Genomic DNA, 26,239 nt, shown 5'->3' on the forward strand with positions numbered 1-26,239 from the left:
GAAAAAAATCATCTCCCACTGCAGCATTCACTCCTTCCCTGGATAGCCACAGCCACAGCAGTGAGGGCATCACAAAGATAATTTATGTGCGTTGTCTCCCTTTGCTGTTTGCTTGCTTACTTCTTGCTTGACTTCGGAATCCATCTTACCTTATGCATGGGACAAAAACACATAGCAGGAGCTGGAGGGTGGGCAGGGAAGAATTTTAATTTTAGGACTACATTATCACAGCCCTTATTCACCAAAAATAAGAAATAGAGAGCTCCAGTCTAGGTGTTCCTATTTTGCCAACTTAACTTTGCTATCCTCTCACTTCTTCCCTCTGTGAGCAAATTGGTGGAAAAACAGCATAGTAATTCCTCTCCCTCTCCTCCCAAAAACCAAGCATGCAGCAAAATCTCCCAGTATAAACTTGTCCTACAACCAGAAGGGAGCGAAAAAGAACTTGTGCCTTGGCTTCACCAGGCTCCTTGTAAAGGTTAAGATGGAAGCTGCCTTTCAGTCCTGACCAAGCAACAAACTTCAACAGACAAGAAACACAGCTGCAACCCATAGGGACGTGACAACTATCTTTAATCAGCTTTATGCTGTTCTCATCCGCTACTGAGATAAAGTAACAGGAAAAATGGAATTTGCTCTATTTTACAAAAGCCATACCACAGGAAAAGGGAGTGGATACCCATCAACTCTAAAATATTACAGTTAACTGGAACAGGAAATGTACTTAAAAAGAAGTGTTGGCTTTCTGGCTAAGCAATGGACTACATATTTTCTCCTTTCTGTACTTTGGCAAATATTCTATCTCTGTTCCTTATGCCTAAAAATGGGGATAAGAATATGGTACTTCTACACATCATAACACTGCTGTCCGTGTAAATTCATAGAACATTTTTAAAAGGTGACACTACAGTAAACAGGACCACAAAAAGGCTATCCACAAAAAAAAACTAAAAACTTAGGACTACATTTCACACCTCCCAACTCAACTAACAGTCAACATGGGCAACTAACAAATAAAAGAAAGTATAATGAGGGACAGAAAGGATATAGAATAACTCAATTCATTATTTTCCTTTATTCTGGCAATCTTTAGCTTTGGAACTTTGTGATACAAACCTAGTAAATTTTTTCAGTCATTCTGTACAGGGAATAATATTAAAATAATGATTGCAGATCTATTAAAATTAGATTTCAGATCTAATATTAAGTCTGTTTAGACACATTGCAATCTGTAAGGCTTGGGTCATGGATCAACACTATCCATTTGCAAATTCCAGGAATTAAAACTATCACATAGCACCCTGCTTGGCTTATCCCCGGAAATTCATCCCTTAACAGGCTCCTTGGCTTTTATTGGTGTTGTTTTATGCTTTTATCAGAAGTTTTTCAGCTGTTCTGGCAGTATTCAGTGACAATCTAGTGCAGTATAGAGTTGCCCTAGATTTACAAAAGGCCCTGAGTAGATTGCCTCCCTGGCAGCGGAAGCACCAAGACCTGCCTCTTGGGTTATGAAGATAGAATCCTAAAACTGCTCTCATTGTGAATTTGCAGAGAAGCATTGGTCAGTACCACTCAGAAGTCACTAGCCCACTTTTTGGCAGAGCAAGTGTCATTGCCTCAGAGACAGAGGTAACAAAATTTTATGTGATTGAAGTCCCTGAGTGCATAATTATCTGAGTGCCTCACAAATAATTTTGAAATATCGCCTTTAAACCACAGTTGTGAAGAACTATTAGTACTAGTAGTAGTAGTCAGTATGGCAAATCAAGAGACCTGCATGAAGCATTATAAGTCTATGGCCAAGCCAATAATGTACTAACAGATTTTCAGAAATTATGGCTAGTGCCTAAACTATACTTTCTCTCATGCAACACTAAAACCAATTTCTAAGTCCTATAAATATAGGTCCTCAAATGAAGAAGCTTATCGTATAGGAAGAAAAGCTGCAAGGGATTTCCTGGGACAACGTATAAGTCCCCTTCTATTGCAGATACCATATCGTGTCATTCCCTTAAATTCCCTCCATCTTAAGTGCACCTGCTTTCTTTTAACACTGATCTGAAACACTGATCTGAACTGGGAGGCTGCTCAAAAATTTTGATGGTTAGGAAATTTATTTTGATTTCTGCCCTACATTTTATTTTTATCCGATGCAGATGTTCACATATCAAAAAGTTTGAGCTTCAATAATTCTTTTTTGTTACCCCTTCCTGACGTATTAATCCTCTCAGAGCAATTAAACTTCCTTTTGCCCAAGATTAAGAAAGCCACTGTCTTCTCTTTTACCTCATAAGTTCTCCATCACATTGTCCTCTGCCTATGCTCCATTTTGATTTCATTTTTCCTGAAAAAACTCTTTGCTAGCAATTTGCACAACAGCCTTAATATTCATCTATTGGGAGATAAATAGTCTGAGTGGAACATATACAACATATGCTTTACAGCTTAAAAACTGCAAAATAGATCAGTTTTAATTGCAAATGATCTTTGAGATTTCTATCTTCTGATTTTATGCAGTAATGAAATCTTTGTCACAAGATTTAACATTATTCTACAACTTAAATCTACATGAATAACTGTAATAGCACAATTAATACTTTTCTGCTTTGGAATAGTTGGATGAATCTATAATCAGATGTGTAAACCTGAGAATAAGAGATTCGGCTGCAAGGTCTGTGATAAAACAACACAGGCGCTATTTTTAAATGGAAGTATTTAGCATAGATTTTTTCCCTCTCTTCTCAAATACCTGCATTTTTCTACTACAGAACTGCAAGCACTGTTTTCCCTCTACTACAAAATACAATCTGAATAAGTTCTTTCAGCACTACTCATATATCAATAACATGAGAAATAATGTTTTTGCCTTTTTTTCTTTCAAGATTATCAAAATCCCAAGAAATAACACTTTTCAGCACATCAATCTTGTTTCTTAGAGACTTCAAACTGTCTGATTACTAACTCAAACATTTCATTTTTACCTATTCCTTCACTACATCTAAAACAACCTCCAAATGCTGTTAGCTCTCAAGCTGCTTCATTTCTGCTCTGCCTGCCTTCCCAATATTTCTGGGAAGAAAAAAAAATGATTTCCTTAACACATTTTCTAGCATCAGTTATGATGATGAGTAGTATATTTTTTTCGATAAATGGTCTCCTGACACTGTCTCATTTTATACTAAAAGTTATCTCATATAACGTGATACTGATGGATGAGCTTTCGGAGAAGAATAGACTTGACTATATTATAGGAATATTTTTCACCTTATCTACAGAGAAAATATGGAATATCTTCTGTCTGGCATGTAAGTCTCCACCAATCCACAACTTTTCATGTTTTTGGCACCCCACGTTAATCTAGTATTATTATATTTTTTCCAAGGCTACATAAGAGATATAGAGTATTAAACAAACCTGGAGAGCCTTATGCATAAATCCTGCACAATGTCATTCCATCTTAATAGAAAAGTGACTGCAGAACAGCATTTGCTGAATGCTCCCCACAGTGATGTTTTTTAAAGGATGGGGACAACAAACAATATCTGCAAGTATGACATATGTTATGGCTCTATGGAAACCAAATTAATTCACTGGAAAAAAACGCAGGGTAAAAGCTAGATTCAAAATATCCCATTTCTTTCTAAATATTATGATTTTTCACTGGATCTTTTTCTTAATTAATATGCATAAAAGATTTCAAAAACAATACCAGAATGCTAAAGTAGAAAATTATTGTATTTCATAGGGAAAAAAAAAGGATATCCAATTAAAAAAAAAAATAGCACATCCTCTGCCCTCTGTAGCTACAGACATGCATAAAGCATACAAATAAGAAATAAAAATCTACTAGGTATTATAAGTTCATTTGTTCATAAATTATGTATTCCACTTCAGTGTTGAATTGTGAGACAGTGCAAAGCTTTCACTAGACATTACAAGAAAAACACTGGCTGGGCTGTTCTTAGCAAATCAAAATGCAGTCATCTCTTTGGAAGAAATGTGTGTTGATTGAAAGAAACTCACACCATCTATCAAGAAGATTTAGAGTAAATACTTAACCCCATAAACATCAACAGTAAATAACAGCATACAACAGCACACAAGTTGAAGGAATATTGTTTTATCCTTGGCCACAGTTGGTACCCTGTCATAGTAAAAAAAAAAAAAAAAAAAAGAGAGAGAGAGAGAGACAGGGATAAATAAGATTCCAACAGATACCTAGAAAACTGTCATTAATAAAGTAATAATGTATGTTGCTGCATGAAGTTACATACAAATAAGAATATATGAATTTTTTGTAATTCTACTGTGAGGTATTGTATCAAATTTGATGTGGTGAAATAAATGAAAGCTATTATTTCAGAACTATTTTCAAACTCCTAATGCTCCAGTAGAGTTATGAATGTATGACTCCATCTTGGGAGGAAGAAGAACATATGAACTTCAGATATCATGCCTTTTGAAGATACTAAGTACTGAATTACACCAGCAGGAGGAGTATACATTCAGTACTTCCGGATGTAAGTATAAGAAAGCAAACAAAATAGAGCACAAAATCTAAGAGTACTATTTCGAAAACACTCTTGTCTTTGCTTAGTATTGAAAAAGGGGTGGTGATGAGACCTCTGATCTGCGCTGGAAAGCATTAATCTATCACATTCTCTAGGAAACCTTTGCAGATCCTTCCACAGACTACAGCAAGTCCCTTGGTAGCTTTTACCTCCAGGACAGCTTCAATAGGCCTCATCCTGGGTGTACTGATGGACTGAATCGGTTTATATAGTACTTAACCCACTAGATTAAACACATGCATCCAAAAGTAAAGGGATTGCGCATGTTCATGCAATAGCTGCATTGAGCTGTGGACAAGGAGCGCCATGACGGAACAGCCCCACAGCACCCACAGGGCCGACCCCACAACCTCTTCAGTCAGAAGACAGCACTGCTGCCTCCCTCTGCTAGCTTTCGGAGGCTGCCAACCTGCGTCTGGGCACCATGCCCCCCAAGCCCTTCGCTCAGAGGGTATTTTTAGCTCTGCACAGCATACTTCAGGACTATAAAATGTATCAAATATTTACCTAAAGTATCAACATAAGGGAGATGCGATTATTTTCCTTGAGTTGTTATTTGACACTTGAAAAGTCTAAGCAACAGCAGGACCTAGCAAGGCTTATATTTTCTGATGCAACTGGTTTCTTCAGAAGTGGGCTCATTTAGGCTAAACTGTTTCATTTAACACCTGACTTCAGTGAACAAATAAAAAGGACTCTGGTGAGATCTTGCTTTTATTCCTTCTTTGTGCTTAAAACTAGCTACCATAGTTAAACCTAATTAGCACTCCCAATAGTAATCTTAGCTGAGATGACAATGTGTTAAAGGAAGCAAACAAGTAAACAAAACAAATAACAAGCAACAACAACAACAAAACACCAACCACCATGAAAAAGATTTCTGCTGAGGAATCACGTGACATGAGAAGAGCCATGGCACAGAAATTAAGGAGAAAAAAAAATCCCATACACACTGTAGGATGCTCACACAGACTGTCAATGAGGATAACTTCCTGAAGCCTTCCACAAAAACAAAATTCACTTCAAAAAAACAGGTAGATGATCGTGGAAGTTCTACCTGTACCAATAAATACATAACAGACTAGCTTGTGGGGTACAGTCAATAAAGAGAATACTAATCAAGAAATATTAGCTACTGGCTATCACTTTTTGCTTCCATAGTACACAACAATTGTGCCTTCTAGTTTTTTCCAGGAAAGAATATCTGTCCAGAATTATTTTACAACAAAGCAGAGAGCTGTCACTATTCAGCTGTCGAAGAAGAACCTGAATAAAAACCATGTCAAGACCTTGAAAATAAAGCTATTAGACTGACGTAGTGAACAAGCATCAAGCCAAATTCGATATCACTGAGATGCTGAAATAAAAAGCCATGAAAGATGGAAAAGCATCACATCTCCATCTATATCAAACACATTTCCATATCCCAATCTAAAAGATTTCTCTTTATGCTGTTCACCTCAAACAGCAGTATGGTGTATTCCACTGGTAATTTGTATGCAAATTGTTCTCTATTAAAACCAATCTAAAAACTAATGTTCTAACATTATATAACTAGTACTTACATAAATGTTTCAACTTGACCGGTGCTTCAAAAAGAAAATACAATCATCAAAAGTGGCTGTGCAGTTAAAGGCAATGTCATTATGTACAGCTGTAAAATGGAGAAACTGAGAAAGAACGTTGTTTGTCCAAGACCTGAGAAGTGGCCAGTTTTTACTAGAAAATTCAAAATACTCAGTAATCAACTCCCAATCTTTTGTCAACTGCTATAACTCTACATTATTAATGTCTTTTACTCCTTCCTTACTCTCTAACTGTCTTAATCAGATGTTCCTAGTGACAACCAAGGGACAACCAGCTGGTACTCCTGAGAATCTATTTGTGTCTCTGCAATGACTCTTTTCAGTGACCTTAAAAACTTAAACAAATACTTTGCATACAAATTTCTCATGTAAATAATTACTAGAATTGCCAGAAATCTTGTATGCAATTGAAAGGTAAGGGCAGTGCTCCCACAGTATAAAATGCTGAAATGTGAGCTATACAATTAAAAAAAAATAATAAATAAAAAAAAAACTTTCATAAAAGGCCATGACTGAACGGCTACTATAAACATATCATAATATTCTGATGCAGTACTGTGTGTATTAAGCTCACCTTGTGCTACCAGGTATAAGCTTTGTTTCTTTGAGCTTATCACACTAGCATAGGAAGAATCAGAAATCTTTCCTCTTAAAGACCAAGGCAGACAGAAAATCTTATTTTTTTTTGTGAGTCTTGCTTTTCAACACAAGATGACACAGCAAAACGTGCATTACTTTACTCACACATGCCTACACTCAGCAGAAAAATAAAAATGAGGTAGCTGATGCAAGAATAAGGGGACTAACAGTTTTAATAAATTCCTAAGATTTCATTTCTATATGTTTAATTATTGATGAAAAAATAAGCATAAACTAAAAAGCATTGGAGACTTTGCATATACTTACAAATAAGTTGAGCTGTGATAGCATTTCAGTCTTACACTTCTGCAACTACCAGGGATAGGGATGTTGCAAAACTGAGACAAACGTATCTCAAACATATCCTGTACTGACAAGGATAGAATTAATTTATGGGATTAACTTTAATTTTCAAACATTAAAAGAAATTGCTTTTGTCTAGGTAAAATATCAGCCATGCAGTTGTTCTAGAATTTTACAGCTATCTTTGCTATTTTAATATAAATGCTACCCACCATGCAGTGCAATAGCATAGATTATATTAACAAGAAATAACATAATCAGATTGTCATCTAGTTAATCATATGCAGGAATTGAATGTTGCGGTGTTCAGCTGCACGAGTGCTTTTATACCTGTAAAAATGCATTTAAGCAGTGTTCTAGATCTAGATGGTAACCACCCCCCTGACAGCGGGTGCCTTGCTCTGACTCTGACCTTTGCCCCTTAATTTTAATGGTAAAATAAACAATTTACTGCAAAGTAACATAATATCAGAATATATCCCACCCAAACCCCATCCCATCCAAAGATAACTTCATATTTTTTCTGTCCTAAGCTTTGTTTTCAACAACGTAGATGTCAGATACACAGTACGTGGTTACTCCTTTAAGTTAGATTAAGAATAAAATAAAATAAAACAGTTTCTAATAAAACCTTCTACTGCATTAGACTTTTGCTAGCCTTGTGACACATCTCTCTGTATCCCTGAAAGCATGTTGCAATCTTACAAAAATCATCTCATTTGGAACATGCTTGCTTTGCAGCACATCCTTTGGTGTGACTTCCAACAAGGCAATATTCAACAAGACACCATCAGACCACCCAAAACTCACTTCAGCCTAGGCACCACCACCACTACTCTCATGGCCATCAGGCTTCCTACCCCAGAACAGGTTGTAGGTTTTTGACCTGAATTACATTTTACTCGCCACTGGGAATAACTGCTATATTACAATTAGGTTTTCAGCCCAGATTTCAACAAAATCTTTCCTACACAAAATGTAAAAGTCAATAACAAAACATAATGATATTAGGCTGCTGGCACATGAAGATCCCTATCACACTAACATTGTTTCCTAGTACTTCCCTGTCTTTACTTGCCCGTTGTTTCTTTTCCTATTCTTTAACTTAGTCCTCTTTGGTACAAGGACCATCCTCTTGTTCTCTATTTGTATTACTCCTGAAACATCAAGTCCTGGCTTATAACAAGAGCAACTAGAAAAGAAGGTTTAATACCAGAAGTGGCAGCACCAGAACACACAAGTCTTGGAGTAAAACTTTCTATAAATGGTCCCCCCGGAAACGAATATTGAAGATTTTAGATTAAAAACGATTAATGCTGGGATGAGAACTGCGAAGGTTACATGCCCTACCCCAATTTTATCAAAATGGATGAAATTCATCTTGAAGACTACCACAATGTAGATACTGACATCTAAGTTAGACTTGGCTCTCCTTCTGGTCAGAACAAGGAAAACAGGCCCCTGTAGGATGTAATTCATCTCTTTTCAGTGACTGCATCAAAATGGGATTAATCCCACCCACCCAGTGAGATTAGTGATTTTTCAGAGGAATAATAACAACATTTAGTAGGCAGATTACAAAATTTCATTTTAATATGTAAATACTCCCTAAAGAACAGTGTATACTTGCTAAAATTTTAAACAATCAATTCTTTATTATAATATATATTACAAATAGTAATCTGTCAACTTCTCAGGGACTTAGAGGGCTTAAAAGTACTAATAACTTCTAAAAGAAAAAAAAAAATAAGAGTAGCTAAAAGATAGTTAGCAGGCAAAGAAGCTTTTTGATTCTTCGTTAAACTAAACAAAATCTTGAAAAAAAATTCTCAATTCTTTTTTAGCCTGCACCCTCAAATGCAACCACAAACTGGTCCCAAAACACAGAAAAATGCTATTACTTTCAGGTAAGGTCAAGACCATGTCAACCTACATGCCCCTGCTTATTTAATAGAGGTGCTCCAGGAAAGCCACTTTCCTCACCTTCCATGTACTCAGGACTGAAGAAATTTATCAACTGTAATTAAAGCGGAGTTAGTATACCATCCAGTCTAAATATCAGAATAACAGTAGCAAATGCATTCTATTAAGGTTATTTCTTCTCTCTAAAATAAATAAGATCTTGTGTGGAGGATTGATCTTCAGCCTCCCTCACTTTTGGCCTCCTGCTCCAATGCAAGCAGGTACAAGAGCCACAAAGGCAACTAGGAATTTCATGCTGACTCTGCCAAAGCATTTAGTCTAAGCAGAAGTGGCTGTGCGTGTATTGTCATTTGCCTTAATGTTAATCTATATCTCTCCCTAAAAAATACTAATTCGAACTATGACTAATGGGGTCTTCCAAATGGTACAGAGGAAAACTCCACATGCATTTAATATAGATTTAACAATGATGGTGTTGACAATTGTATGGGATTTACAGTTTCTTTCTGCAATAGATGATTATTTCCAAGAACAGAAGGTTGGAAGCATTACCCTCTTCCCCACCCTGCCAGCTATTTCTAAATCTCAACCAAAGCCTAGAATGGGCACTGAAGAATAGGATTTTCATAAGCACCTAAATGACTTGATTTTGTGCTCCTAAATCCTCTGATCATTTTGAAAAAATCCTGTCTCCTACTACCCTCAAAAGATTATTTATTTTCTATGTAGGTAACTGCACAAAAGTCATACATGTATATGCTAAGCTTACATTATATACCCTCAGCTGTTTCTGGATAGCCTCCTCCTAGAGTGAAAATTGAGTAATCAACAGTCTGTTTTATGAAAACTTCGTTCAGCTAATGTATGAGGTAGATCAGTTGCTTAATTTCTCATCTCATCAAAGGATGTGACTTCCAAGAGAGTCATGTTCAACATGTCTTTATAATTCTATAAATCAGGGTCTCCAAATGGAAGCTGTTACAAGAATGAGCTTAGAAGCTGGTGCACCAGCTAATGTAAAAACAGCATTTCTTTCACATACCCATTTCATTCACAAGCTAAAACCTTGCTGATGCCCTTTAAGATATACCTAATAGATATTCTAAGTACATCTAAGTATTCTTAGTATATCTAAATATACCTTTTTTAATAACTGTATGTTATTACAAAAATGTTAGAAAAGTGAGTTTAAAACTTAAAGAAGGAATTTATCCCTGGAATTTATCCCTATTCTTTTGAGATATTTCATCTGTGACTCTTAATAGGTCTCAAACAAGAAAAAAAAAAAAAACAAAAAAAAAAAAACCAAAAAAAAACCACCTTTTGTGTTTTATCATTTTCCCTGACAAGAAACATAGGGTAGTGGACAGAAAGGAAGCATTTTTTTTTTCCTCCTAAATATTGTCAATATTTCTGTTAGCAGCTACTCATAATAGCTTTTTTTTTACTCCAAGCAGTTGGACACACACAGTTCGCAGTTCACTCCCTGTGAGCTGTCATGTCACTGCTGTATCAGCAGCTCTCTCACCAGCCATAGCTGTTCAAAATCCAAGACGTCTTTAGCAGGACATGCTACCACCTAGCATAGCTAGAGTATCTTTTTTGGGATTGGGAGGAAATTCACACACATACCATACACCCAAGTTTCTTCATCTGGCTTCCTTCTTACTGCACTAGATTCAAAGGCTCAGACAGGCCCATGACACCTGGAGTAAAAATCCTCAGCAACTGTCAGAACTTTTGCTTAGTCAAGACATTAAACCCAAACCAATTTTTAACTTCTGAAGGTCTTGGCACTGGAAATTTCATAGTTAGGTATATGTTAAGCTTAAGCATGCCAAAAGTAAAAATGAAGTGTTACAAGGAGTGGTAATCTTTAGAAAAAAAAATAAATAAACTCATTTTATCCTCCTTTAGCACAAAACCCTACTAAACTAAATTGATCAGCTATCACTAATACTGGGAGCAGAAATATGAAGGAAATCAAAAAGCTAGTTCTGATTCTGAAGAACTCCAAACTGCTCTTCCATTAACCTGAACATTGCAGACATGCAACTTGATTTACCATCATATTACTCCAGTTGGAGGTATGTTCATTTGGCACCAGTTTGACGCAAAGGAAAATCAGGTTCATTTCACACACATTGATTCAAAATTTCAGAAGGCAGGAACTCAATTGGTAAAAATGCACTCCTAAGAGAGTAAAAAAAAAAAAATAGTAATAGACAAGTCATTGCTCCATTATGTCTTTTCTGAAGAAGACCAATACATTTGAGAAATGGAATTAGAAACAATTAATATAAAACAGAGATTTTTAATAGGTTTGACTGAATTGGTTTCACTACAAAATTTTACTTCTTCAGATAATTTAGTCTCTTGTAGGCTTAAAAAGACATTGCAGGAATTGAGCAGATATGAAATAGAACTACAGGCAGTTTACCTGAGGTCCACAATTTCTCAAATTAATTTTAAAACTTCATTTTTCATCTAATAACCATTTTTGTTTCAAAATAATTAGTAAAACAAGTGCTTTGAATCATACAGAACAATGACACCTATCCGGTTACACCATTTTGTAGACAGCACTACAGCAAGAAAGGAAACGAGATGCATCATCACTGATTCTACAGTGTGAAGCTGATTCTGACACTTTCCCTATAGAAAGTCCCAAACTATTCATTGGCACACAAAAGATCAACATGCTGTTGCTCCTCAACAGCACAGATAAAGAACTGAGACCTTCATTAACTAGTCTAAGCACACTACCATCGGCATTTCTGTACTACAGAGAGAGTACTTCAGAAGTGTCCAAAGTGGATCAGTGAGTATTGAGGGTCTGGCTGGGATGGAGTTAGATTTTCTTCCTAGTAGCATGCATGGTGCTGTGTTTTGGATCTGTGAGTGAAACTGTGCCCCCAGTGTTTCAGCTGCTGCTGAACGCTGCTTGTGTAGTATTTCTCACTCCATCCCTTAGCTGTTATTGTTGAGAATGATGTTGAATGATATGGAATATCCCTTTGGTTAGTTCAATAAAGCTGTTCTGGCTGTATCCCCTCCCAGGCTCTTGGCCACCCCTAGCCTGATCTCTGGGGCTCAGTCTTTCCACAGCAGTCTTACTTGGAGACTGGCTGGGCATTTGCTGCTGAGAGGTGGTGAGTGACTGGTTTGCATCATTTATGTTTTTGTCTATCGTCTCCCACCACCTGTTTCCTTTTCTTATTAAACTACCTTTATTTTGCCATACAACTTTCTTGGTTTTGCTCTTGAAAATCTCTACCTCATCCCATTCAGGGTGGGAAGCATGCAAACAGCTGGGTGAGAACTTAGTTGCTGGCCCAGGTCAGCACCCCCAAGTTAGATTTGGTGTTCATGAAACTGTCTCACTCTTTACATTCTAGACATGTCCAGATGTATTGCATCTGCAGATGCAGCAATAGTGAAAGGTGTACGTGTGCCTCAGATGCTCCATTTTCAAGGAATTGTTATTTTTAAATTTATAATGCGTTAACTTTTCATGAATCTTCACCTTACGTTAAGCAGCATATCAAGAGTAGTATCTGATCAGCCTTCACCATGTTGCATTAGTTTGCATAACTCACCCGAGCCTTTTTTTAGAATGCAATTCTGCTAATGGATGTTCACGCAAAGCATTTTTACTTCATTATTATAGTTATCAAGAGAGAAAGGTGCTTAAAACAGTGCCAGATTGCCTTTATATATATCATGCACATTGATTGCATTTGAAGGTCTGTCATCATGACAGTCATTTCATATCCTTGCATGAACTTCTTTCATTAACACTGTTCTGAAAAGGCAACAACAGCAAACCAGTCTTACTAGAGCAACTGTTTTTCTGTATAATCATCTATTCCTTTTTTAATATTTCTTATTTGTTCCTTTATCAGTTTCTGTGTACTAGATAATCTTCTTTACAAATCTAACTAAAACAAAAAATTACATGGTTTGAATCATAAAGAGACCCTCACCTATGGTTCTGTTAAATTTCATCTACCATCACACTAAGTCTCCCAGGCTAGTTTAATCCTTCTGGAGATCCAAACAAGCTCTGTTTTGATTTATCTGAATTAAACTGAAATCTGAAACATCTGAATTACACATTTGTGAATACTACATGGCATTTTATTCAGTCCATCTTCTCATAAGATTTATGCATTTACCTCATTCCAAGAAAAAGAAATCAAGATTGTATTAATAAGACAATCTTCTTACTTGAATGTAATCTATTTTTCACAGATGATTCACAACAGGTAGCAAAGTAAATGCTATATCCAGTTTGCATTTATCCTTTATTTCAAAGCATTTGATATTTGACAGCTATTTTATTTTTAACAAAGACTAGATTTTGTTGTGGAAGATAGAAATTTGTTACAGAGTAACCTTCATAAAATCACGAGCAAACACTGAATCTCCTGCAATCTATTTTAAACATCTCCTGCTCAGACAGATTGGCCCAGAAACATTCATTAGCATACCTTTAAAATTAATTATTTTTTTTAAATGCATTCCATAATTCTAACTTGAAAAACATCATACCAAGTCCTTGAGCAATTCGTTCATCTACACCTCTGAATTTTTAAGCAACTTTCTATGGTTTTATATATGTAATATGAATATAATATTTGATGCCTAACAGAGGCATACTTAATTTAAGATCCTATACCTGCATTTTATCCATTGTTTAATCTGCAAAAACAGCAGTGGTGCCTTGCAATTTGGATAAATGATATGCAGAATACATACCACTCAAAAAAAGCCTGAGCTTCAGAGATTTCTGGATTAGAGAAAAGAGGGAAAAAGTATTTGACAACACAAAGAAGCAAGAAAGACAAGATATGTAACATGCAGGAGTCAACAATTTACAGGGAATTCGGATTCCAGCTCTTCCCCTCTGCACAGGTCCTTAATGTCTCCCATTCTTAAAGGCTTGATTGACCCAAATCCATACACTACCCACTCTAACTGAACCTCACCTTCTCCACAAGGATTTTGTTCACGAGGAGAGGTGAGAAAAGCTTACAGCTGCTTTCGTGAACCAAAACAGTTCCTTCCCTCCAGTTTCCTTATCGTTAAAAAAACAGCACATCACAGGAGTCCCAAATCCCCATTGAGACTTTCTAATCTCCTATGCTATTCAATCAGATGACTCAAAATAGCATACCATGACTTAAAAAAAATTAAAAAAATAAAAATAAAAAAAGAGTAAAAGCAGTAAGCAATCACAAAAGCTGTTCAGATTAAACACAGAGAAAGGAAAAATACAGTTCCTTAAAGTACTAATGACTTCCATAGAACTTCTTGCTCAGAGCTTCTGAAACTGAAGTGCATATATATTAAATACTATTAAGAAGAATTTCACTATATTTATCCATATTTCAGATGGATATATAGTACTGTATAGATTCAATTATCAGAATTAGGGCAACAAACATTTTAGATCAGAGATTATGTTTCTGTTCACGTCAAAGATTAGAGGCAATTTGGGACAGAGTTTAGTCAGCCTTGTTTTATGTTCTGTGCTAACCTGAAGGTTAGACAACAAAATTACAACAGTTCCTCCTGGCCATATAGTCTTGACACCCCAAAATATGTTATACTGAGCCTTTTGCTCTGTTATTGTTCATTATGATGCTGTCATGCCTTCTGGATACAGATTTTGAAAGCAATAAATCTCAGAAGCTGGAAAGCAGAGAAAGAGAAATTGAACAGAGAGTCTCAGCTAATAACTAAAAATATACCTCCTGAAGTAGCAACCAAGTATCTGTAATATTGCTAACTTTCTTTAAAAACTATGACAGAAAAAAAAAAGTCCCCTATTTACTGTATAAATTGAGATGATTACTGAAATCTACTTTTTTTCATATATTACACTTTTGATCAAACATGATAGTAAGACTTTCTAAGAATATTTCTTCAGAAGGAAACAGTATTCTCTTTGAAGATAAACATTGTAAAAGGGGATATACACAGGGCATATGCATCTTAATAAATTCCTTTATTAAAAGTAATCCAGTTCTGGTTCCAGATCTTCCCAAGTTTCACATAGTTGAATAGACCTCTATAGACCAACTTTTGACTTTTTCACACTGCTCACCAGCACTTTGAACAAATAAAGTTTAAGTTTAAGTAGAGTACCATAAAATGCCATGGTCCCCATTGGATTTAACTAGCACAATCTTGTTTCTTTACAGGCTACATTCTTGACTTCTTCAAGAAACCCGTACCTGGATATAACAGATGCCGTCTGCTAGCAATGAAAACAAGCATAGGGGACCCCAAGTGAACTCACTCTTACTCTGTTGGATTGATTATTACTAACATGTATCCACACACTCTGGATGACTAACTACCCACATGCCCACTTTTCCCAATACATATATACACACAAAAGTGCTGGGATTCACTGACTCTTTCCATCTCCGTCTTATTATCTTAGCAATTTCACAAAAAAAGATTACAAGAACAGAACTCACATGTTTCTTATGCAAGGAGGGCACTGTAAGCAAAGAGCTGTTCATGTTCACAGAGTTAGGTTTGCAACAAAAGTTCATCTCACAGATGTTAAAGTTAGGGATAGATTTTAAAAGAGTATAAAGTACACCTTTAGTAACAGTCATCTCTCTGGCCATCATCTATACTATGTTTTTGACCACACCGCAGACTTTTGTCAAGTATTTAATGGAACTTTGCATGCACCTCTTTCAGTTCAATAGAACAAGAGTCTGTGTAACGTTCTCGGTTAGAAATAGCCATGCAATAAATTTCACTTAGCTTTAACAACATGAACCAACCTAAGAAGAGATTTTGCTATCAAGTTCCTTCTGATATATCAGTCTGGGCATAATCAAGGTATAAGATTGGTGGACATAATTATGTCTAAAAACAAACAAACAAAATCATCAACAAGAAATCTAATTACTATACATATGAAAAAAATATTTTTTTTAATTTACATAAATTCTACCCATAGCTTTTATAGTAATCCATATAAAGAACACCACAAGAAAAAAAATTAAAGTTATAATAAAATAGTAATTGGACAATGTTCAAGGGCAACCATGGAAAAAAAAAATCATAGAATAAATTAGATTGTAAAAGACCTCTAAGACCATCTGGTCCAGCCTTTAACCTCACACTGCCAAGTTCACCATTAAACCATGTCACTGAAATCCTAATATTCAGCAAGGAGCTACTGTTTCAAGATTTATTTCTTGAATCTGAAATATAACTCGGAAAGTCTATGGTTACTACAGCTTTTACTGCAGGTACTGTTCACTTGATCTGATTCTGCTAGCAAAATACAAATGTTTACAACACAATGAGACAAACGAGAAAATATATACGTATTTTTTCTGAGTTTCACTTCTCTTCTTATTCCAACAGAAACACTAGGATCAAATTTTCCAAAAGCTCTATTTTTTAATGCCTGTTCAGAAATCAAGTCTTTTAAATTCCTGTTTTCTGCTGAAGCAGCACAACACTGCTAAGAAAGGGCTCTATCTGCAAAGGTCCTTATGCAACTCTAAGCCTCTTCCACGCTGCCAAGAACCACCTGAAAGGAACACTGATGGCTCCACACACTATGGCATAGCACCCAGTCAAAGAGTTCAGGCTGGAACAAGATGAATATTTGTTAAGAGGCACCCTGAGGCAGCAGGACCCAGATCTTGCTGACAAGCTATATATTACATCAAGTTGCAAGCAGGCGGTTTTGGACTCTGAACCTATCTGCATCTTTTGGGAGAGCCAAGAAGAGGGAAGAAGAGACGCTTCTTTTGGAGAGGCACAGAAGTGCTGAGGCAAAGCTTGTAGCAGTGCCAGCGGGTGCTTTTTGTTACCAGTTCTCATTTCAAAACTAAGACGCAGTTTCTCTAAATAGGACTACAGAAAGAAAACACCCCTCTGCCTGCACACTGTCAAATGTTACACAAATAAGGAACATCCAGAAACAGTCAGAATCTCTTAGCTTATGGACTGTACCAGTATTCCAGCTAACTACATATCCTATAGGGCTATAGCCAGCAGCAAAAGCCAAGGCCTCGCGGAAGCCAATTCCAGACAATTACTCAGCAGAGAAGAAAAGGGACAAATTAACTTCAAATCCAGCGCTATCCATATTCTAGGAGCTGGCTATTTAAAGTTAGAGTGATTTGCATTATCTTTATTATAAATGCTATATCAGCCTTTGGGTAGAAAATGATGACAAGTAATGGGAATTCACAGCACATTCAAAATACAAGAACAAAAGGAAAGAATAAAGGATTCACTTCTTTCAGTTTCATTTACAAACACAGCAATTCTGTAGCAACACTGCATCTTTAATGCTCTCAGCTGTGACACTCAAGCCAGTAATTGTTGATTCTAGTGCAGCAAGGAAAAAGAGAGAAATGAAATTGTATAAGATCACAAATATTTCAGAGATTGCAGGCTGTGTTTTTAGCTTATGTAAATAATTATGGTTAAAACTATTTGTCAAGCCTTGTTATAGTAATTGGGCTATTAAAACATTGCTTAAAAACATCAAATAATAATCTTCTTAATTGGTTTTCTTCCTTGTACATCTTTCCAGATGAGTGTAATAGAGTAAAAATGCTATTTAATGTTATGTAATGCAAAAATTATTTCATGGCAACAGATATTTCAAAAAGGTTGAAAGTATTGTGAAAATGCAAGAAGTTTAGTCAACAGTCTTGCTACTGAACCTGGATTAAAGTTTCAAGGAGCTGGGGGAGGTAAGAGAATTTCCAAAATCCTAGCTTTTATTTTTTTACACAGACAACATGCATGAAAAATTGTCTATTTAGTCACGGACAAAAAAGCTCTTTCATACACTGTGCATCTCTAACTTAATCTGGAAGTTATAACATTGCTCATTTCTGCTGCCTTTATTCTTTGAACTGCGGCAGCGGAACGAAGCTTGGTTTATCAGAGCAAAGCTCCCTGAAGACTTCACAATGCAGACTGCATCATCCGCAGCCTATTATCACTGCAGCCATTTGACACAAATACACTCAGATGCTGAATGCTCACTGCGGGCTTTGGATATGGTCATATGCCCTCTAGAAGGCAAAATGGGAGGAAAACAAGACAAAACACAGGTTTTCCTTAGCTGCTTACTGTAAGCATACAGGAAAAGTAGTCAGCTCCCAGTGACAAAAACATTCATATGCGTATTGCAAAATGATATAACCAAATATTGATGAATAGAAGAATGATGTAAGTGTAGTTTTTATTGCAATTAGATACAGTTAAGAAAAATATTTAAGCATTATCCCCACTAGCACAGCTATTCATATGCAGATTTGGACTAGAAAAGTATTTTCTAGGAATGAGACAGCACACTAGCAAGTGATTAAAAGCAATAATGCAATTAGTAACTTAGTGAATGTAAGGTAACTAGTTTCTCATTGTATTTGTAATACTGTTTTCTAGTGTTACTTTTTTCCTCTGAACAATTACAATTATTTTAGTAAACATTACTAAATACTACAGATAACCAATACTATAAAGCACTGCTTGCCAAAAACAATTTTGCTTACAAGTCAGCTGAAAGATTACCATAAACTGCAACACATTTTAAAACAGGAATCTGATGTTAGTAGTCTATTTAAAGGAAAAATAAAAGCGGGCAGAGGGGATAAAACAGCTATATAAAACTATTATAAATACACATCACAAAATCAGGTTCATATACTGGAAAGAGTTACTATCAGACTATGATAATATCCAGGGCATCCCAATTATACTTTACAAACACATCTTCAATTTAGGAACACTCTTTCCAACAAAACAAAGCCCTTCAGTAAGGCACCAATATGTCTAGTGCTGAGAGACATGTTGTTTCTTTCTGACAGCCAAACAGAAGAAGAATCCCTCTTAGAGAAGCTGGCCATCTAACTTAGGTACCATTCCACAACTACGTACAAAACACTAGGGAGATTATATACCATAACGCAGGACAAGAACAAGGTTAACTTGCATAACTTAGATGTATGGACTTGTATGGGCTGCTGCAGGGAAAGTTAACATCCCAGCCAGACCCAGTACAAGCTCATTAAAGGCTACCTAAATTATTAACTCCTAATGACTGGCATCTTATGGTAAGAGTAAGTGTATACCTCTAGGCAGGAATGCTGAAAGAAGAGGAAGGAGTCCTGCCGCAACTTCCAATAAGGGCCCCACAAAGGTTTATGAAGGTTTATGAACTTGCACAAATACAGTTTGAGCAGGACCACACAAGTCCCTGGTGCATCAAGTCAAGCACAACTGGGCCTCCAAAGGATGAAGAGGGGTAATACATGAGGACGTAGGAATGAAGTAAGATGAGAGGCATGAAGTTAAGGGATCAAAAACTAGAAAAACTGTTTATGTTGCAAGACTAAAACTCCTATTGTCCCAATTTATTATACATAACTACACGTAACTTATGTAACTACCATAAGGTTTGTGTCTTTTATGTGAAATAGTACAACTCTACTCACATCACTAAGGTAGTGTAATCACATTAATGTAATTATCTACAGTAAAGTAATTAATTATATAAAATTATATAAATGTCATTTATCTCTGGTACTTGAGAAATAATTTATACTGCAATAAGCACCTTACTATCACCATAAATATACACCCAGAAAGGCATGAATACAACAAAAGAAAACAAGGGCACACATAGTAAATGGCTATTTAACTTTCAAGGAAAAATATTGTTTCTTTTTCAAGCAAATTTCCTTACCTATATACATACACACAGTTTCCAAAACAATACATTAAAAAATACAACATACAGCTTGTTTCCTGCTAACTGCTTTGATTTTTTTGTTGTTGTTGTTTTTTGTTTTGTTTTTTAATGATTAGAGCTGAAAAGCTTTTGAGAAGTGCTAACTATCAAAATGAAAATAAATGTAGTATTGTGAAAGACACCACAAAAATTACAGACTACAAGTCATGCATCTTTCACCTCAGTTTAGGTAGAAGCTAAAATATTGCTGAGGGAAGTATCTCAGAGGATTTTAAGAGCATTTAAATTTTATTTCTGCTCTATTACAAAGACTGTGAAAGAAGGCATGTAAAGTGATTTCTACTTTCACTCCATTTAGTCACCTACCCTTGTTAAGTTATGCAAAGGCCAACTTCTGTTTTTTTTTTTGGGATAGTCACAGTGTCTGAACATTCAAATTGAAACTGGCCAGAGTCTTCAAGAAGATGCAGAACTCTTATTTTACACAGATTTCCAAAGGTGCTTGGTTCCTGCATGAGTGTAAATTAAGAAGAATTTAAAAAAATAAAATAAAATAAAAATAAAAAGTTCTGCAAGTTAAAGTACTTTGGGAAATCTTTTTTAAACATACCTGAAGGAATATTTGTTGCCTGTTGAACATCCTGAAAAGGTTGACCAATATATATACAAGTTACACAGCTTTGCTGTGATGAAGCTATGACTGCCTAAAAACAAGGTGATAGGGACTTCTAGGATGAAAGAAAAACAGGCAAAGAGGGTGCTGTATACACAAAATCTTTTCTTTTTCCCTGCTTACTTTACTAGGGCCAATATAATCATCACATCTCCTCTCAACTTTGCTGAATTTACTTGCCATGTAAAATATTTGCATGTTGCAGTTAATTATTTTACATTATACAGTACTCTGTTTGCAGCTGTAGTTAATGTTCATTTATTTTGTTTACTACAGCGGAGCCAGGTCTTTTATATTTTATAAAGAGAGAACAGGAACATCTTCTGCATACTTTTCTAAAGCATCATTTACTTTGTCAATGGCTTTACAAAATCATTGATTTCCAATTATGTTTTCACAGAAAACAAAATTATACTTTGGAAGAAAAAAAAACAGAAAAATCTTCTTCTATTGGCTACATTAAGCTGCATAATTTTAAGAAAGGCTAAGTTAACAAATAATCTAGCCTCTGAGTTCTTTCCAGAAGAATCCATCAATCCTTATTTCAGAAATTGTTAGAGGTTATTTTGACCATTTGGACATGTCTCTTGTACTATGGAAACTCATTAGGCAGAGTCTGACCAATTAGATCAGACACATTCTTATTTATCCATGCCCTAATTCTCACACACACGTATTCACTGTGCTGTACATCCAACCTGGGGGGAGGAAGAATGCACAAAGAAATTCACTGCAGCACTGTGCAGCATATGAAGTTTCTAAAGGATACAGACTTCTCATCCAAGCAAGTTCAAACAGTTAAAATCTTCCAGCTCAAGAGCTGGCAGCTATTGGCTGGAGAACCATGCCACTTAGAAGGTATTCCTTATTTTAATTGTGAATTAAGAAGGCATAAAATGTTCAACAATTAACAAAAGTCAAGTCATGCTTAATAGGAATCTCTTTACACATACAGATTTAATATCTGATATATTGCATGATTTCATGAATTCTTATCTTGTTCTAACAGGATTCAGAAAAAGCCCTGCCTCTTCATTACTCTTCTGCCTCCTCCATGTTCTCACTGACTGGAACTACTAAAACTGCTTCTGCTACACCATCAAATCTCAGTTCAGAGAACTACCTTTGAGGTTGGTTTTCCTTTGGTTGACAACTGAAAGGAAATCTCCCAAAATCATTGACAAGTTTCTCCAATGATGACCAACAGAGTGCTTCAATGCATTGTATCCTGTAATCAAGTTCCCAGGTATTTTTAAAAAAAATAAATTTTAAAGCCTCTTAACATATTTACTTTTCACAAGTTATCTGAAATATTATCAAAGACGATATTGTTCAACAATTAGAGATTCTGGATCAAGATCTCACTGCATGAGGCAAAGCAGAGAACGAACTCAGTCCCAGAAGGCTCAAATCTGCATTTCAGATGGAACAAACACACAGATGGAGGTGAGCTGGGCTGGAAAGATGAACAGATCAAAAGGGATGTATAAAAGAAAAGCACTTTCAGTGCATATCCACCCCCCTCCCAAAGCTTAAGGGTAAACACACACAACTTATTTTCAAGCTGTCAAAACATGCAACTAGCAGAACACAATTTTTCCACTAAAATACAGTTTTGTATTTATTTAGTGGAAAACAAGGTCCTAAAATAATAAAGAATAACAGCACCTGAAAACTTTGATTTTACTTGAAAAATCTCTCCACATCGCTTGGGAAAGCTGAAGAGACTTCCCACCCTCTCTGCCCTGAGACACCCAGGTGACTTGCCTCCCCCCACTGCCTGCCTCACTCCCCTGGACCACACGGATCCCTGGAGTTTCCGAGCCCTCCTGCTCCCCCCTATGCATCCAAGCTGCCAGGCTGGCAGCCTTCCTGCCTTCTGCCATTCTCTGCCTCTTTCTGTCTCCCAGGCTGCCAGAGTCACCAGACTACCAACCAAGCGTGGTGCCACTTGGTCTTGTTCTGCTGGCTGCCTGGCTTTACAGCAGGGCACTCAGACTCTGGAATTTGTCCTCAGTTCCTCTGAACCCAGCCGGAACTCAAATTTCATCTCATGGTAAGAGCACTGTCTTCTCTCCTCATCATGGAAAATCCCAGCTCCTACACAGCTCTGCCCATCTTGCTGATATGTGAAGTAAAGAAAACATTCTGGCACTTTTCCTGTTCTACATGCTTCTGAAACACCAGAGAAGTGTTTATACAAATACAGAAATAATGCTCTAATTCCCATGATCCAGGCACCTGCCACTGACAGTCACTGCTATGTGCCAGTCTGCAGTCTGCTTATGAGCATCCTGTGAGCGCTGGCAAGATGCACAGGGTCTCTGCATCTTGCCAATGTGACCTAATGCTAGAGGAAGAGCTATCTCGTCACTGGCCCCTGTGGTCAGAAACGGCCTTGTGCTGGCATCCCTGATCCTTGTCCTTCACTGTCCCTTCACTCCGTGCAATACCTGAAAAACAGCTCTTCTGAGTTGTCTGCTTCTGTGTTCATCCTAACTCTGTGCAGGGCAATCCTCTTTGATTTAATATCTTTTTCCTTCTTTCCTCCAAATGATTTTCTTTCATTTAACTTTAATTGCATTCTGGAAACACTGCTCATCAGTACAAGTTTATACATTAAATATAAGCCTACAGAAATTTCTTAGAACCTGCCCACGCATCTACTAGATTTTCCCATATGAAGGAAAATGCTAAAGAAAGCATTTGCAAAAGAAGGTTTTTGATATCCAATAGTCCAATAGCCATGGAAGTAAAAAGAACATCTCTCTCCCCACCTAAGAAACAGCAATGACTAGCAGTTGGTGCACACAATACAGAGAAACTGAGTTGAGCCTCTAGGAAAAAATGAAGAAATACAAGCCTTCTACCTCTTCTGTTTGTTTGATTTTTTCACTTGCTTTTTTGGTTTTGTTTTTTGTTTTGTTTGGTTTCAGATTTTTTTTTTTTTTTTTTTTTGCTTTGCAGCAGCTGCTCCTTTAATCACACCTACAACACTTTATCCTAATGCTCTTCTCCAAGGTACATCCTTTTTGTTTCTTCTTCCCTCACTCCCTTGTAGTTAATCTAGAGAATATTATACCTTGCTTACATGGCTTTTAAATCTTAATCCTTTGCTGTACAGTACTGGGGAAAGGAGCTTATGATGAAGTTTTCTTAGCACAATGGAAAAGCAGTCTGCTCAGAGGTAGGTGATTTCCTTAGCAAAGGAAGTCCATCAGATCCCACAGGCTAAAAGTAAAGCCTGTCCACCAACCTTCAACCACTACTGGCATGAAGGATATGGGGCAGCAGTAATAGCCAGCAGGATTAATGATTCTGCAGATGGCAGATTTCCCCCTGAATCAACAAAGATCTAATGCCCCAGAATAGCTTCAGGGAATTATGAACACCTAGGTTTCATTAAAAAACTGACACTGCTGCTAAGAGTTGCATCTTCTCACAACAGGCATCATACGTGATCTTTGATCAGAGAAGAAACACCAGTCTTAAATAATGTGTGGGTAAAAACTCCTGCTAGCAAATACATTAGGTTGTCACCTCACTCCACTGCCACAGCCCTTAAGAGCCAAGGAACATAACTGCACAAGGGTCATTAGAGTTTTATACTCATGTGCCACACAAACTTATAGCCACAGCTAACAATTACACGTACAAAGGTAGAAGCAAACTAAAACCCTGTTACCTTTTAAAGACTATTAAATGGCATCCTTGTTAATAGGTAAAGAGTTACATTCAGCTACCAATTTCTTACAGCATACAGAGTCATGTATTGACCTTTTATCTCCTGAAGCCCACCTTAAAGATTCACTCTGATGAAGCTCATGGAGAGCAATACAGCACAGGTAGAAACAATATTGCTGGTAGAAAGAGTAGAAAAGACCATCCTCTCTGCATTGTAATGTTGGAAAAATCCTTGTATTATATAATCCATCCTACAAGCTTATATAAGAATGTGTAAGGTAAGTAACTAGCTGTTAATAAAAGTTATTTGAAAATGTCACAGTATTTTTTTTATCATTAAAGAAGACTCCTACCTACAAACTTGACAGTTTATCTGTTTAAACCTTGGATAAACTCATCCTAATAAAATGCTCACACACAATGTTGACAATACAATCTGTGTAGATCCACAGACAGAACACCACATGGTTCAGCTGATCTGTAAAAGAATAGAGAAAATAATCTTCACATTTACTCTCTATTTAGTTTCATGTATTCAAAAGTACTTTGTACAGACTACGTCTGTGCCTTTCCTCTTCACTTTTATACATTTAAAAACAATTAAATATTTTTACAGCTTTTAGTGAATAACAAATTATCAGGACACATCCTCATTTATATATCAGTGCCTAGCAGATTAACTGGTACCTTCACAAAGACTAGCATGGTTCTTTCACAAATATAGAAAATCTTTTGCTAATTATTGTTACTTTCTAAATGTATATATATAATTATTAAAATGAAGATCATTATTCACAGGCAATATTACAGATGAATTCCTAGCATTGGCTTATAACACAGTATTAATAATAATGTGTCTCCTAGAAATACCTTAAACTAACTAATATCCTGCACTCATTCACTTTCTTCATAGAATCATGGAATGGCATGGGTTGAAAAAGACCTTAGAGGTCATCTAATTTCAACCCCCCCTGCTCTGGGTAGGGTTGCCAACCACTAGAGCAGGCTGCCCAGAGCCAGGTACATCCTATTAGTGGTTCATACCCAGCCCCACTGAATAGGTGCTTTACATGCCTTGTGCTGGTTTTGCAAAAATAAATAAATAAATAAATAAGCCATCCAATTTGAAATATTTCTTCTGTATCTACAGTGCATGTGCAACTGTCTGAGTGTAGTTTAAGATTTATTCTTGTTATTTTTATCATTACTAAAAAAAGAGATGCAATTTTCTCTGAACATGCAGCACAGTATTTTTCCCCCACTTCAAATAAGTACATCTATTTTTTCCAACTGTGAAACTTTCAACTGTGAGAAACCATTTACACTCTTGTCTAGAGCAAAAGGAAAATAATTGAAGTCATCATCCTGAACACACTGACAAATTGAATATTACTGAAACTGCAGTCAAGAAATTGCCAGATCAACTCACAAGATACAAATTCAAGACTAAAAGTTTCAAGTAAATGAACCATTTGGAGGGAAAAAGAAATAAAGAAAAAAACAGCAATTAAATGAATACTGAGATCTATCATGTAAGTCGATTTTTATTGCATTAGAGCAACCACCTTGATTAACAGCTTTAGAATGAAATGAAACAAAAAAAGTAATAACAACTATGGGTTTAAATCAATTGTGCAACACTACACATTGAGGAAAAACAATCCTGCTGACCCCGCAAGGGATCAACTCAATCCTCTCAATCCTAAAGTGCAAATGACTTTTAAATTATTGTTTTTACCATTACCTTGACTAACACACTCAATAAGGCAAATGGGAACCAGGGGAACAGTCCACTCTGGAGAATTCCCCTGCATGATCTGTGCAGTAATTTTAAACCCAGCTACTTGAAACTGGTATTAACAAAAAATGGGAACTTCACTGAAGTGTTACTTACTTTTTGTTGCTCTACATATACTGCACTTCAGTTCTAAGGACATTTCTTTTTTTCCTCATATCATCATACAAAGTAGAAGATAACAATTTTCACTGTTATCTTCAGAATTCTGGCTTCAAGTCTATAAAAAAAAAATCTGTATTTGTTGCAATGTTGTACTGCCATTCCTACTTTCCATTATTTTTACTGATCTTCTCTAGCCAGTTTCAA

The 26,239-nt window shown here is 36.3% G+C and overlaps 1 protein-coding gene across 4 annotated transcripts in view; it reads right to left on the reverse strand.

Moving 5' to 3' along the window:
• The window catches only part of RYR2 (ryanodine receptor 2), a 423,080-nt gene that overhangs the window by 349,130 nt on the left and 47,711 nt on the right, over positions 1–26,239 (reverse strand). The gene's annotated exons all lie outside the window — the stretch shown is intronic.

Source organism: Anser brachyrhynchus (genome assembly GCF_964034855.1).
Source record: "Anser brachyrhynchus genome assembly, chromosome: 3".
Lineage (NCBI taxonomy): Eukaryota > Metazoa > Chordata > Aves > Anseriformes > Anatidae > Anser > Anser brachyrhynchus.